Raw genomic sequence first — 15,740 nt, 5'->3', positions numbered from 1 at the left:
ACACCCAGCTAGAGGGCTCTAAATAAACATTTGTGGAAGGAAAGAATGAATGCTTCCTCAGCTACAGTGTCTTGTCTTAACCCTCCTTGCTACCATCCTCTGACTTCTTAGATCGTAGACCCTCACAGTCTCTATCCTCTCATGCTCTTCCCCAGCCTTTCCTCAGCACCTGATATCATCCAAGACCTGGTGAACCCTTTCTGCAAAAGCAGAAAGACACCCATTGGTGAAGCAAGAGACATCCCTTTGTGGGTGACCGCTTTTCAATTATAGCTTAAATTCCTAGTACATCTCATTGACATGTCAACCGAGACCTGTTATCTGACATCATATTTTTAGACGAGGACAATGTGGGACAGAGGGGTAATATGACTTCCATCCTAACTAGATGGCTCAGAGCCAGGACTGAGCCAGAGTTTCTGATTTCACAACCAATTCTCTTTCAGGTGCTTCACACACAGACAGTAAATATTTGTGGATTTAAGGAGTTTGTGGTTGAGACTGGTGTGGTTTGGGAGTTACAGAAGTGACCCCTGCTTTCCTTGGTCCTGTGAATTTGCAATATGCCGTAAGGTTCTACAGCAGCTTCTGTAATGGTACAATGAGCACTGGACTCAGAGTCAGATTGTCCTTGCTGATTACTGGCAGTGAAACCTATTCAAGACATAACCTACTCAAATGAAAATTGGAAAAAAATGAGGTGAAATGTCGTAAAATCTTTATAGTCTATGAAATAATTTATAAAAATTAAAAACTTCTATAAATGCAGAAGAGTGAAACAGTTTATGGTAAATGAAAATTTGTGATCTGTTGAGTGTTGTTTATACATATTTTGTCCTAATTAAATATTTCACCAATGCTGTAAAATTATTTTCACTAAATACATTTTTTAAAGTAGGAAACATGCTTTCTGGTTCCCAATTCCTTCCAGCCTGATTTCCAAGAATTCATTTTTTTCTCTCCTGACATTCTTTCTCTGCTCCTGGGATATACTGACTGCTTGCATTTTTATATTGAAACCTATCAGCAATAAACTTACTTCCCATTCTTACTTCCCTCTCTCCCCAAACCTCATGTCATACATGTTCCTTCCCACCGCCATCTACTTACATCTACACTCATATGATAATAACTTATTTAATGCATAATTTATGCCAAACACTATAACAAGGGCTTGATCTCATTTATTCCTTATACAACCTTGTAACAAAGATATTACTGATCCCATTTCTGTGGGTCGGAAAGGTTAAGTGACATACACAGGCATAGACTTTAAAAGTCATGGAGGGACTTCCCTGGTGGCTCAGTGGTTAAGAATCTGCCTGACAATGCAGGGGACATGGGTTTGAGCCCTGGTCCGGGAAGATCCCACATGCCGCGGAGCAACTAAGCCCGTGCGCCACAACAACTGAGCCTGCGCTCTAGAGCCCGCGAGCCACAACTACTGAGCCCACGTGCCACAACTACTGAAGCCCATATGCCTAGAGCCCATGCTCCACAACAAAAGAAGCCACCGCAATGAGAAGCTGGTGCAACACAACAAAGAGTAGCCCCCACTCACCACAACCACACAGCAACAAAGACCCAATGCAGCCAAAAATAAATAAATAAATTTACTTAAAAAAAAAAAAAGTCATGGAGTTGGGACTCACATCCAAGGTCCTCTGATTCCAAATCCCATATTCTTCCTACTTTGCAACACTGCAAACCTTTGCTTATGAGAAAATCTTTCCTGGTTTGGAGATTATACTTTCTCCTGAGGGAACTTGGGAACCCAGACAGGAATGTGAGGTTGCCTTGGGAGTTTGGGCCACTAACCATGTCTGAAACTTCTTACCCAGGATGTCCTGCTGCTCCCAGACATACTGGTATCAGGGATTTGACCTCTTCGACCAGAGATGGGGTCTTCTGGGCCAGGGAAAATTCCAGGAAGAGAAGTCTAAGGAAAAGCCAGATTGAGGACTAAGATCAATTCAGGCTGAAAGAAGCAGCACTCTACAGATCTGAGGGGATTAGGGTAGCAGAAATGGCCCTTCTAGGTTTCCCTCCCCTGTTTCCCTACCTGAAGCAGCTGAAGAAGTCCTGGCACTGATGCATCAAGTAAGTGATTGTAGACATGAAGGATTAGGATTTATTCATGCAAAGAACTATTCTCTTCTTGTCCTGTTTCCTAAAAACAGCAGCAAATTTGACTTAAAAAATATCTTTCACACCCTTATTACACTCTTCCAACAGCTACAATGCTTACATTTTGATCCCATCTGGAGGCAGAACACTGGTCAATGAATTTAGGAATCCCCAAGATCCCAAACTCTAGTGAAAGTTTTCTAGAGTCTTTTTTGGGCTCCTTGGAGCCCAAATGTGCTGCCCCAGTGCTTCACGGGCCACTGAAGTCACTGAGAGGCTAGTAGGATATGTGGGTCTCTCCCCATCCCCATGTACTATGATCACCATAGCTTTTCATTAATCTGTTTAATACATATGTAGCTTTTTAGTGGACTTTTAAAAAAGTAAACATAATATTTAACTAATAAAATAACTTTGAAAACAAATGACATAGGGAAACCTTGAAAAGAGGTAGGGAGAAATAGTCTCTCTGGTCTCCATATTTACTTCACTCCACCCATCCTCCTTCTTAAAAAGCAACTTTTTTTTTTTTTTTTTTTTGTCCAGTTCCCTAGTATAAGAAGAAAGAGAACAGAAACAAATCCCAATTTGGCAAATGGGTAGAGAGTTCGAATTTGTAGGACAGTTACGACTTAGTTTTCTGACTTTGAGCAGTAATCTTCTCTGTGTTGGGTTTAGTTGCCAGTTCTAATAAGAAATTTAGAACTGGTGCCCATTAAGGTCCTTCCATTTAGGTGTATATCTAACTCACTTACCTTCCACCTGAGCAGGTCTGTTCTGGGTCCAAAACACTCTCCACTTTGAGTCAGGCTGTCAACTGCCTCCAAAATAGGACTCTCTCTCTCTCTCTCTCTCTCTCTATCTATCTATCTATCTATATACATGGAGTGGGTGTGTTCTGCAGAGGGCTCCAAAGCAGATTTAGTTCCCAATCAATTCTAGGTCTAGAGTCATGTTCAGACGCAAAGCAGCTGACCTCAAAGTCACTTCTGGGTTAAGGCTAAAGTGTCCCAGCATCCAGTTGCACTGATTTGAGTCTCCTGGTCTCAGCTAAGAGAATCTGGTACTCTTCCTTATCATTTTACTCTCCTTTTGTCTCCCTCAGTCCTGAGGACAGCGCCTGCCCAGTTTGTGTGACTTATATCTCTTTATTCATCAACTCGTTGGTAATCTTGTGCCAGCTGAGCCCTGGAGACAGATGTTGAATAAGAACCGTTGGGAGCCAGAACCAGTTCACTGCCCCTGGGAGAGGCAGCAGTAGCCAGAGCCAAAATGGTTCTCAGTCCAGAGAGGGACAAGCTACTAGTCCTGCTGTGGCCAGTGGAGGACACAGGACTGCAGAATGCTCCTAGCTATAAATGGCTTTGCTATTAGGGGACCAGGTGAACTCCAATGTGTGAGACTCTGCATAGAGTCTTTATTCCCTGATAGTCCTAGCATTCTGAAAACACACACACACACACACACACACACACACACACACACACACACACACACACTCTCTCTCTCTCTCTCTTTCTCTCTCTATTCAACCAAGTACATATACTCTCCTTTCTCACTGTGACAAATTCAGTCATTTCATTACTCTCTTGAAGCTACCTACTCCTTTAACCTCACACTCCTAACTCTCAGCTGATAATTGGCAGAGGACATGTTCCTGTTATGGGCGATCTCTAACTCCCTAATTCCCACACATGGAGTTATTCTTCTTTTCTCCCCTCCAGCTTGGGAAGGAGGCCCTTCTCCTTCACCTCTGGTGAGTGCTTCTCTCTGCTCTGGATTCCCTCTTAACCCTTCTCTTTGAGCATCTCTCTGAATCAACCATGCTCTTTCACTTCCCTTGTCTCTCCCTTTCCATCGAGCATATCCACTCAGTTTATATGTAGAACTACTCACATTTATCCATTTAAAATAGAGCAGAAACAATTAATAACCTTCTTTCTTCCATAAGAAGCCTTAAAAATATAATAGAATTTGGCGCCCTTCCTTGGGTGATAAAATATATTGCCTTTAAACTTTTCTACATGTAAAAACACTAAGACTTAGATAACTTTTCGTTTGAGACATAAAGTCCACATTAGTGAAAATTTTACTCACCCATCTAGATTTTAGTATATTTCTGATGTTACCCCAATCCTTCAGAAAAAATTTATATGGAATATACCACATATTATATAACACCTCTGCTGCACCCTGTAGTCAAACACATTACTATTTCTATAATGAAACTTCTGAGTACCCCTTCTACATGGGATTTTAAGAGTCTACAAATAGCCTCATATCAATTAACTTCCAGTGTTTCCTCCAAACTAGTCTGGAAAAAAAAAGTTTGGCTTTTACAGATTTTTGGAGATTTTGGAAAAGGAGATGAGAGCTTATAAACCTGTCTTAAATTTCTGTATTCACTAGCTTTTATTTCTAGGTTTCCTATTCTATTCCTTGATGTGTCTGGTTTTACAGTAGTGCCACACTCTCTAATGATTGTAGATACGGTATATGCTTTAATACATAATGATGCCAGTTCCTAATGTTTATACTTTCTATGTTATTTTTTCATTTATTCTTATAATTTCACTTCATAATTGAATTTTTAGTTTGAAAAATTCCTGTGAGATTTCAGCTGGAGTTGTTTTTTCACCAAGATGTCAATATTACTTTGGCAGTAAGCTTTACAATTAGTTCTACCTTTTCTTTGTTTGAGCCTTTTCTTTTTGCTTACAGTGTAATTTTTTATTTTCTTCACATAGGCCCTAGGCTTTTTTTGTCTGTGTATTTTTTTTATACAGCAGGTTCTTATTAGTCATCAATTTTATACACATCAGTGTATACATATCAATCCCAATGGCCCAATTCATCACACCCCCAACCCCACTCCCAAGCGGCTTTCCCACCTTGGTGGCCATACGTTTGTTCTCTACATCTGTGTCTCAGTTTCTGCCCTGCAAACCGGTTCATCTGTATCATTTTTCTAGGTTCCACATATATGTGTTAATATACAATATTTGTTTTTCTCTTTCTGACTTACTTCACTCTGTAAGACAGTCTCTAGATCCATCCATGTCTCAACAAATGACCCAATCTCGTTCCTTCTTATGGCTCAGTAATATTCCATTGTATATGTGTACCACATCTTCTTTATCCATTCGTCTGTCAATGGGCATTTAGGTTGCTTCCATGACCTGGCTATTCTAAATAGTGCTGCAATGAAATTGGGGTGCATGTGTCTTTTTGAATTATGGTTTTCTCTAGGTATATGCCCAGTAGTGGGATTGCTGGGTCATATGGTAATTTTATTTTCAGTTTTTTAAGGAACCTCCATACTGTTCTCCATAGTGGCTGTATCAATTTACATTCCCACCAACAGTGCGAGAGGTTCCCAATTCTCCACAACCTCTCCAGCATTTGTTGTTTGTAGATTTTCTGATGATGACCATTCTAACTGGTGTGAGGTAGTACCTCATTTTAGTTTTTTTTTTTTAATTTTATTTATTTATTTATTTATTTATTTATGGCTGTATTGGGTCTTCATTTCTGTGTGAGGGCTTTCTCTAGTTGCGGCAAGTGGGGACCACTCTTCATCGCGGTGCGCGGGCCTCTCACCATCGTGGCCTCTCCCGTTGCGGAGCACAGTCTCCAGACACGCAGGCTCAGCAATTGTGGCTCACGGGCTTAGTCGCTCCGCGGCATGTGGGATCCTCCCAGACCAGGGCTCGAACCCGTGTCCCCTGCATTGGCAGGCAGATTCTCAACCACTGCGCCACCAGGGAAGCCCCTCATTTTAGTTTTGATTTGCATTTCCCTAAGAATTAGTGATGTTGATCAGCTTTTCATGTGCTTCGTGGCCATCTGTATGTCTTCTTTGGAGAAATGTCTATTTAGGTCTTCTGCCCATTTTTGGATTGGGGTGTTTGTTTTCTTAATATTGAGCTGCATGAGCTGTTTATATATATTGGAGATTAATCCTTTGTCCCTTGATTTGTTTGCAAATATTTTCTCCCATTCTGAGGGTTGTCTTTTCATCTTGTTTATCATTTCCTTTGCTGTGCAAAAGCTTTGAAGTTTCAATAGGTCCCATTTGTTTATTTTTGTTTTTATTTCCATTACTCTAGGAGGTGGATCAAAAAAGACCTTGCTGTGATTTATGTCAAAGAGTGTTCTTCCTATGTTTTCCTCTAAGAGTTTTATAGTGTCCGGTCTTACATTTAGGTCTCTAATGCATTTTGAGTTTATTTTTCTGTATGGTGTTAGGGAGTGTTCTAATTTCATTCTTTTACATGTAGCTGTCCAGTTTTCCCAGCACCACTTATTGAAGAGACTGTCTTTTCTCCATTGTATATCCTTGCCTCCTTTGTCATAGATTAGTTGACCATAGGTACGTGGGTTTATCTCTGGGCTTTCTATCTTGTTCCATTGATCTATGTTTCTGTTTTTGTGCCAGTACCATATTGTCTTGATTACTGTAGCTTTGTAGTATAGTCTGCAGTCAGGGAGTCTGATTCCTCCAGCTCCGTTTTTTTCCCTCAAGACTGCTTTGGCTATTCAGGGTCTTTTGTGTCTCCATACAAATTTTAAGATTTTTTGTTCTAGTTCCATAAAAAATGCCATTGGTAATTTGATAGGGATTGCATCGAATCTGTAGATTGCTTTGAGTAGTATAACCATTTTCACAATATTGATTCTTCCAATCCAAGAACATGGTATATCTCTCCATCTGTTCGTATCTTCTTTAATTTCTTTCATCAGTGTCTTATAGTTTTCTGCATACAGGTCTTTTGTCTCCCTAGGTAGGTTTATTCCTAGGTATTTTATTCTTTTTGTTGCAATGGTAAATGGGAGTGTTTCCTTAATTTCTCTTTTAGATTTTTCATCATTAGGGTATAGGAATGCAACAGATTTCTGTGCATTAATTTTGTATCCTGCAACTTTACCAAATTCATTGATTAGCTCTAGTAGTTTTCTGGTGGCATCTTTAGGATTCTCTATGTATAGTATCATGTCATCTGCAAACAGTGACAGTTTTACTTCTTCTTTTCCAATTTGGATTCCTTTTATTTCTTTTTCTTCTGTGATTGCTGTAGCTAGGACTTCCAAAACTATGTCGAATAATAGTGGTGAGAGTGGACATCCTTGTCTTGTTCCTGATCTTAGAGGAAATGCTTTCAGTTTTTCACCATTGAGAATGATGTTTGCTGAGGGTTTGTCGTATATGGCCTTTATTATGTTGAGATAGGTTCCCTCTATGCCCATTTTCTGGAGGGTTTTTATCATAAATGGGTGTTGAATTTTGTCAAAAGCTTTTTCTGCATCTATTGAGATGATTGTATGGTTTTTCTTCTTCAATTTGTAAATATGGTGTATCACATTGATTGATTTGAGTATATTGAAGAATCCTTGCATCTCTGGGATAAATCCCATTTGATCATGGTGTATGATCCTTTTAATGTGTTGTTGGATTCTGTTTGCTAGTGTTTTGTTGAGGATTTTTGCATCTATATTCATCAGTGATATTGATCTCTAATTTTCTTTTTTTGTAGTATCTTTGTCTGGTTTTGGTATCAGGGTGATGGTGGCCCCATAGAATGAGTTTGAGAGTGTTCCTTCCTCCACAATTTTTTGGAAGAGTTAGAGAAGGATAGGTGTTAGCTCTTCTCTAAATGTTTGATAGAATTCATCTGTGAAGCCATCTGGTCCTGAACTTCTGTTTGTTGGAAGGTATTTAGTCACAGTTTCAACTTCATTACTTGTGATTTGTCTGTTCATATTTTCTATTTCTTCCTGGTTCAGTCTTGGAAGTTTATACCTTTCTAAAAATTTCTCCATTTCTTCCAGGTTGTCCATTTTATTGGCATAGAGTTGCTTGTAGTAGTCTCTTAGGATGCTTTGTATTTCTGCAGTGTCTGTTGTAACTATCCTTTATCATTTCTAATTTTATTGATTTGAGTCCTCTCCCTCTTTTTCTTCATGAGTCTGGCTAATGGTTTATCAATTTTGTTTATCTTCTCAAAGAACCAGCTTTTAGTTTTATTGATCTTTGCTATTGTTTTCTGTGTTTCTATTTCATTTATTTCTCCTCTGATCTTTATGATTTCTTTCCTTCTGCTAACTTTGGCTTTTGTTTGTTCTTCTTTCTCTAGTTCCTTTAGGTGTAACGTTAGATTGTTTATTTGAGATTTTTCTTGTTTCTTGAGGTAGGCTTTTATAGCTATAAACTTCCCTCTTAGAACCACTCTTGCTGCGTCCCATAGGTTTCAGATCGTCGTGTTTTCATTGTCATTTGTCTCTAGGTATTTTTTGATTTCCTCTTTGATTTCTTCAGTGATCTCTTGGTTATTTAGTAATGTATTGTTTAGCCTCAATGTGTTTGTGTTTTTTACATATTTTTCCCTGTAATTCATTTCTAATCTCCTAGCGTTGTGGTCAGAAAAGATGCTTGATATGATTTCAATTCTCTTAAATTTACTGAGGCTTGATCTGTGACCCAAGATGTGATCTATCCTGGAGAATAGTCCGTACGCACTTGAGAAGAAAGTGTAATCTGCTGTTTCTGGATGGAATGTCCTATAAATATCAATTAAATCTATCTGGTCTATTGTGTCATTTAAAGCTTGTGTTTCCTTATTTATTTTCCTTTTGGATGATCTGTCCGTTGGTGTAAGTGAGATGTTAAAGTCCCCCACTATTTTTGTGTTACTGTCGATTTCCTCTTTTACAGCTGTTAGCAGTTGCCTTATGTATTGAGGTGCTCCTATGTTGGGTGCATATATATTTATAATTGTTATACCTTCTTCTTGGATTGATCCCTTGATCATTATGTAGTGTCCTTCCTTGTCTCTTGTAACATTCTTTATTTTGAAGTCTATTTTACCTGATATGAGTATAGCTACTCCAGCTTTCTTTTGATTTCCATTTGCATGGAATATCTTTTTCCATCCCCTCACTGTCAGTCTGTATGTGTCCCTAAGTCGGAAGTGGGTCTCTTGTAGACAGCATATATATGGGTCTTGTTTTTGTATCCATTCAGCAAGCCTGTGTCTTTTGGTTGGAGCATTTAATCCATTCACGTTTAAGGTAATTAGCGATATGTATGTTCGTAGGACCATTTTCTTAATCATTTTGGGGTTTTTTTTTTTTTGTAGGTCCTTTTCTTCTCTTGTGTTTCCCACTTAGAGAAGTTCCTTTAGCATTTGTCGTAGAGCTGGTTTGGTGGTGCTGTCTCTTAGCTTTTGCTTGTCTGTAAAGCTTTTGATTTCTCCATCAAATCTAAATGAGATCCTTGCCGGATAGAGTAATCTTGGTTGTAGGTTCTTCCCTTTCATCACTTTAATTATATCATGCCATTCCCTTCTGGCTTGTAGAGTTTCTGCTGAGAAATCAGCTGTTAACCTTATGGGAGTTCCCTTGTGTGTTATTTGTCATTTTTCCCTTGCTGCTTTCAATAATTTTTCTTTGTCTTTAATTTTTGCCAGTTTAATTACTATGTGTCTTGGCATGTTTCTCCTTGGGTTTATCCTCTATGGGACTTGCTGCACTTCCTGGACTTGGGTGGCTATTTCCTTTCCCATGTTAGGGAATTTTTTGACTATAATCTCTTCAAACATTTTCTCTGGTCCTTTCTCTCTCTCTTCTCCTTCTGGGACCCCTATATTGCGAATGTTGTTGTGTTTAATGTTGTCCCTGAGGCCTTTTAGGCTGTCTTCATTTCTTTTCATTCTTTTTTCTTTATTCTGTTCCGCAGCAGTGAATTCCACCATTCTGTCTTCCAGGTCACTTATCCGTTCTTCTGCCTCACTTATTCTGCTATTGATTCCTTCTAGTGTAGTTTTCATTTCAGTTACTGTATTGTTCATCTCTGTTTGTTTGTTCTTTAATTCTTCTAGGTCTTTGTTAAACATTTCTTGCATCTTCTTGATCTTTGCCTCCATTCTTTTTCCGAGGTCCTGGATCATCTTCACTATCATTATTCTGAATTCTTTTTCTGGAAGGTTGCCTATCTCCACTTCATTTAGTTGTCTTTCTGTGGTTTTATCTTGTTCCTTCATCTGGTACATAGCCCTCTGCCTTTCCATCTTGTCTTTCTGTGAATGTGGTTTTTGTTCCACAGTCTGCAAGACTGTAGTTCTTATTGCTTCTGCTGTCTGCCCTCTGGTGGATGAGGCTATCCAAGAGGCTTGTGCAAGTTTCCTGATGGGAGGGACTGGTGGTGGGTAGAGCTTGTCTGTGTATTATATATAGGTTTTTTTGCTCTTTTACTTATGAACTTTGCAATTGAGGCTCCCAACTACATAGCTTTGTGGAGAAGTAGCAGCAGCTTCTAGGGCTTGAGCTCCATACTCTTATGGAGAAATTTGATTTTATGTGGGCATATGCTGCCAGATAGGGTACACCAGGAAATATTATTCTGGCCTCCAGTACTTATTGTTCTTCCCTGACATCATCAGCCAAAGGGAGGCACTCTCTTCTTCCCAAGCTCTGGTCCTTCAATGAAACATGTCACCCAGTTCCAGTTGCCTGTCTGATGCCATGTGTATTTGCTCATGCATTACTCCAACCAAAGTTCCTATTGGTACCCTTTTACTTTCCCCTCTTCCTGGCTTCTACTTGTCCAATCAGGAAACTTTCAGATTTTTCTCCTACTTTTTTGTGTTGGTACTTTTCTGTTGACCCCTGCATACTTTCAAGTTACCATTTCTCTCTTTAGTACCATCAGAACTGCTTTCAGTTTCTCAGTAACTACTTAATATCTGGTCTTCTAAGTAATCACCCTTTTGATTTGACAGTAGGTAAATTCACTTAAAACCCCTCTTTAATATTTTTCCATGGTTTGTTTCTTAAAAGAAATACTGCATCATATGCTCAGTAGACCATTTTATAATCAGAAGGTCACAAGCTATATGTTCCAATTCACTAGAGATGATAAAACAATGAAGCCGAGAGAGAGTGAGAGAGAAAGGGAACGAGATTGGTCATGAATTTGCATTTTGTACTGCAGAAGTATTGGACATCACTCCTGACTCCATCGCTTACTGGCTAAGTGACTTAGGCAACTTAATGGTCTCAGACACACTCAGTAACTTCGTTTTTAAAAATGGAACTTCTGGGGCTTCCCTGGTGGCACAGTGGTTCAGAATCTGCCTGCCAATGCAGGGGACACGGGTTCGAGCCCTGGTCTGGGAAGATCCCCATGCCGTGGAGCGACTAGGCCCATGTGCCACAGTTACTGAGCCTGCGCGTCTGGAGCCTGTGCTCCGCAATAAGAGAGGCCACAGTAATGAGAGGCCCGTGCACCGCAATGAAGAGTGGCCCCCACATGCCGCAACTAGAGAAAGCCCTCGCACAGAAACGAAGACCCAACACAGCCATAAATAAATAAATAAATAAAATTTTTTAAAAAAATGGAACTTCTACCTTACAAGGTTGTTATAATGAATAAATAAAGACTTTTTTTAAATAGTATACAGAATACTCCTGGCTGATAGCTTGATAAACTGTAGCTCTTTTGTCTATTTTTATGGCAAAAATAAAAGTAGTGAAAGGAAGTTTACAACAAAAATGATCAAATAAGACAGTTGAATAAATTAAACCCATAATTTATGACAGTGTATGTAAAAATCACAGTGGTACTAAATACAAAGTTTTAAGTATCCTCATTAAAAGGCACAGATTTAAGAAACAAAAATCTAATGATATGCTGCTTAAAGTGTATAACAAAATGATACAGAAACATTAAAGCTGCCATGATGGGCAAAGATATACATGGTGGCTTCTAAAAAAGAAAGAACAAGGTGGAAATATTAACATCACAGAAAGTGAAATTCAAAGAAAAAACATTAAACTATAAAAGAGTTCCATTTTATAATATAATGATAAGAGGTATAACCCACAGTGAAGACAAAACTATCATGATCTTTTAAGGCTACAAAATTCAGTTTCAAAATAAATGAAGCAAAAACATGTTAATACCGTGAAATACATCTAGAGGCACAATGCTGGTGTCAAACTTATACATATTTTTTCAGTCTTTGACAGAAGAAATGAAGTGAAAGTCAACAACATTGCAAACGATTTGAGTGTATGATAAATAGAACAAGGACATGATGGTGGAGTAGAAGGACTTGAGCTCACCTCCTCTCACAAAACACCAAAATCATAACTAACTGCTGAACAACCACTGACAAAAAAAGACTGGAACCTACCAAAAAAATATTCTACAACTAAAGACAAAAAAGAAGCCATAATGAGATGGTAGGAGGGGTGCTTTTCACAATATAATCAAATCCCATACCTGCTGGATGGGTGACCCACAAACTGGAAAATAATTATATGGCAGAGGTTCTCCCACAGGAGTGAAAGTTCTGAGCCCCATATCAGGCTTCCCAGCCTGGGGGTCTGGCATCAGGGGAGGAGCCCCCAGAACATTCAGCTTTGAAGGCCCCAGAACATTCAGCTTTGAAGGCCAGTGGGGCTTGAGTGCAGGAGCTCCACAGGACTGGGGGAAACAGAACTCCACTCTTGGAGGGTGCACACAAGGTTTCACATGCACTGGAACCCAGGGCAAAGCAGTGACTCCATAGGCGCCTGAGCCAGACCTACCTATGGGTCTTGGAGGTTCTACTGGGGAGGTGAAGGTTGGCTGTGGCCCATAGTGGGGGCAAGGACACTGGTGGTGGAGGCCCCAGGGAATATTACTCAGTATGAGCTCTCCCACAGGTTGCCATTTTGGCACTGAGATCTGACCCCACCCAACAGCTTGCAGGCTCCAATGCTGGGATGCCTCAGGTGAAACAACCAACAGAGTGTGAACAGTGCCACACCCATCAACAGACAGCCTGTGTAAAGTTGTCCTGATCCCACAGCTACCTCTAGACATGCAACCTGACATGGCCTTGCCTACCATAGGGACATGAACCAGCCCCACCCACCAGTGGGCAGACACCAGTCTCTCCCACCAGGAAACCTGAACAAGCCCCTGGACCAACCTCACCCACCAGGAGGCAGGCACCAGAAGCAAGAATAACTACAATCCTGCAGCCTACAGAATGGAGCCCACAAACACAGAGAGTTAGACAAAACGAGATGGCAGAGAAATATTTTCTACATGAAGGAACAAGATAAAAACCCAGAAGAGCTAATAAGTGAAGTGGAGATAGGAAATCTGCCTGAAAATGAATTCAGAATAATGATAGTGAAGATGATCCAAGATATCAGAAAAAGAACAGAAGCACAGACCAGAAGATACAAGAAATGTTTTTTTGGCCACACTGCACAGCTTCTGGGATCTTTGTTCCCTGACCAAGAATTGAATCCAGGCCCTCAGCAGTGAAAACACGGAGTCCTAACCACTGGACTGCCAGGGAATTCCCCACAAGAAATGTTTAACAAAGAGCTACAAGATTTAAAGAACAAACCGAGAGTTGAGCAATACAATAACTGGAATGAAAAATACACTAGAAGGAAACAATGGCAGAATGAATGAGGCCTAAGAACGAATAAGTGAGCTGGAAGATAGAATGGTGGAAACCACTGCTGTAGAACAGAATAAAGAAAAAAGATTGAAAAGAAATTAGGACAGTCTAAGACACCTCTGGAATAACACTGAATGCACTAACATTCACATTATACGGGTCCAAGAAGGAGAAGAGACAGAGAAAGGGCCTTAGAAAATATTTGAAGAGGTAATAACTGAAAACTTCCCTAACATGAGAAAGGAAACACTCACTCAAGTCCAGGAAGTGCAGAGAGCCCCATACAGGATAAAGTCAAGGAGGAACTTGCCGAGACATTTATTAATCAAAAATTAAAGACAAAGAGAAAATGTTAAAAGCAACAAGAGAAAAGCAAAAAATAACATACAAGGGAATCCCCGTAAGGTTATCAGCTGATTTTTCAGCAGAAACTCTGCAGCCAGAAGGGAGTGGCATGGTATATTTAAAGTGATGAAAGGGAGAAACCTACAACCAAGAATACTCTATCCAGAAAGGCTGTCATTCAGATTTGATGGAGAAATTAAAAGCTTTACAGAAGAGGATAGCTAAGAGAATTCAGCACCACCAAACCAGCTTTACAACAAATGCTAAAGGAACTTCTCTAGGTGGAAAAGAAAAGCACAGAACTAGAAACAAGAAAATTATGAATGGAAAAGCTCACCGGTAAAGGTGAAAATACAGGAAAGGTAGGATATTATCTGCAAACAAATATGGTATCAAAACTAACAATCATGAGATAAGGAGAGTACAAATGCAGGATATTGGAAATGCATTTGAAATTAAGAGACCAGCAACTTAAAACAATATTGTTTATATATAGAATGCTATATCAAAACTTCACGGTAACCACAAAGCAAAAATCTACAATAGATACGTACACAAAAAATAAAAAGCAATCCAAACACAACACTAAAGATAGTCATCAAATCACAAGAGAAGAGAACAAAAGTGGAAGGGGGAAAAAAAGACCTACAAAAACAACTTCAAAACAATTACAAAATGGCCATAAGAACATACATATCAATAATTACCTTAAACACAAATGGATTAAGTGCTCCAACCAAAAGACATAGACTGGCTGAATGGATACAAAAACAAGACCTGTATATATGCTGTCTACAAGAGACCCACTTCAGATCTAGGGACACATACAGACTGAAAGTGAGGGTATGGAAAAAGGTATTCCATGCAAATGAAAATCAAAATAAAGCTGGAGTAGCAATAGTCATATCAGACAAAATAGACTTTAAAATAAAGACTGTTACAAGAGACAAATAGGACAGTACATAATGGTCAAGGAATCAATACAAGTAGAAGATACAATACTTGTAAATATATATGCAGCCAACATAGGAGTAACTCATATGTAAATCAAATGCTAACAGCTATGAAATGAGAACTTGACAGTAACACAATAATAGTGGGGGACTTTAACACCCCACTTACATCAAAGGACAAACTCCTGAAAAAAATCAATAAGGAAACACAGGCCCTAAATGATACAATAGACCAGATGGACTTAATTGATATCTATAGAACACTCCATCCGAAAGCAGGAGAATACACATTCTTCTCAAGTGCACATGGAACATTCTCCAGGATAGATCACATGCTGGGACACAAAGCAAGCCTTGGTAAATGTAAGAAAACTGAAATCACATCAAGAATCTTTTCTGACCACAATGCTATGAGATTAGAAGCCAACTACAAGAAAAAAAAACCTGTAAAAAACACAAACACGTAGAGGCTACACTATATGTTACTAAAGAATCAATGGATCACTGAAGAAATCAAAGAGGAAATAAAAAAATACCTAGAGACAAATGAGAATGAAAACATGACAATCCAAAACCTATGGGATGCACCAAAAGCAGTTCTAAGGGGGAAGTTTTTAGTGATACAATCTTACCTCAGGAAACAAGGAAAATTTCAAATAAACAACCTAAGCTTACACCTAAAACAACTAGAGAAAGCAAAACCCGAAGTTAGTAGAATAAATAAAGTCAGAGGAGAAATAAATGAAATAGAGAAGAAAACAATAGAAAGATCAATCAAACTAAAAGCTGGTTCTTCGAAAAGATAAAAAGGTTGATAAACTTTTAGGCAGACTCATCAGGAAAAAAAGGGAGA

At 39.2% G+C, this 15,740-nt stretch overlaps 1 long non-coding RNA gene across 1 annotated transcript in view; it reads left to right on the top strand.

Annotated features, from left to right (window-relative positions):
• LOC130709256 (uncharacterized) overlaps positions 1 to 15,740 on the top strand; it is a 53,037-nt gene that overhangs the window by 3,017 nt on the left and 34,280 nt on the right. The window lies entirely within an intron of this gene.

Source organism: Balaenoptera acutorostrata, chromosome 11, assembly GCF_949987535.1.
Source record: "Balaenoptera acutorostrata chromosome 11, mBalAcu1.1, whole genome shotgun sequence".
Lineage (NCBI taxonomy): Eukaryota > Metazoa > Chordata > Mammalia > Artiodactyla > Balaenopteridae > Balaenoptera > Balaenoptera acutorostrata.
Note: the sequence above shows the minus strand (reverse complement) of the source record. Positions and strands in the feature narration are given on the sequence as shown.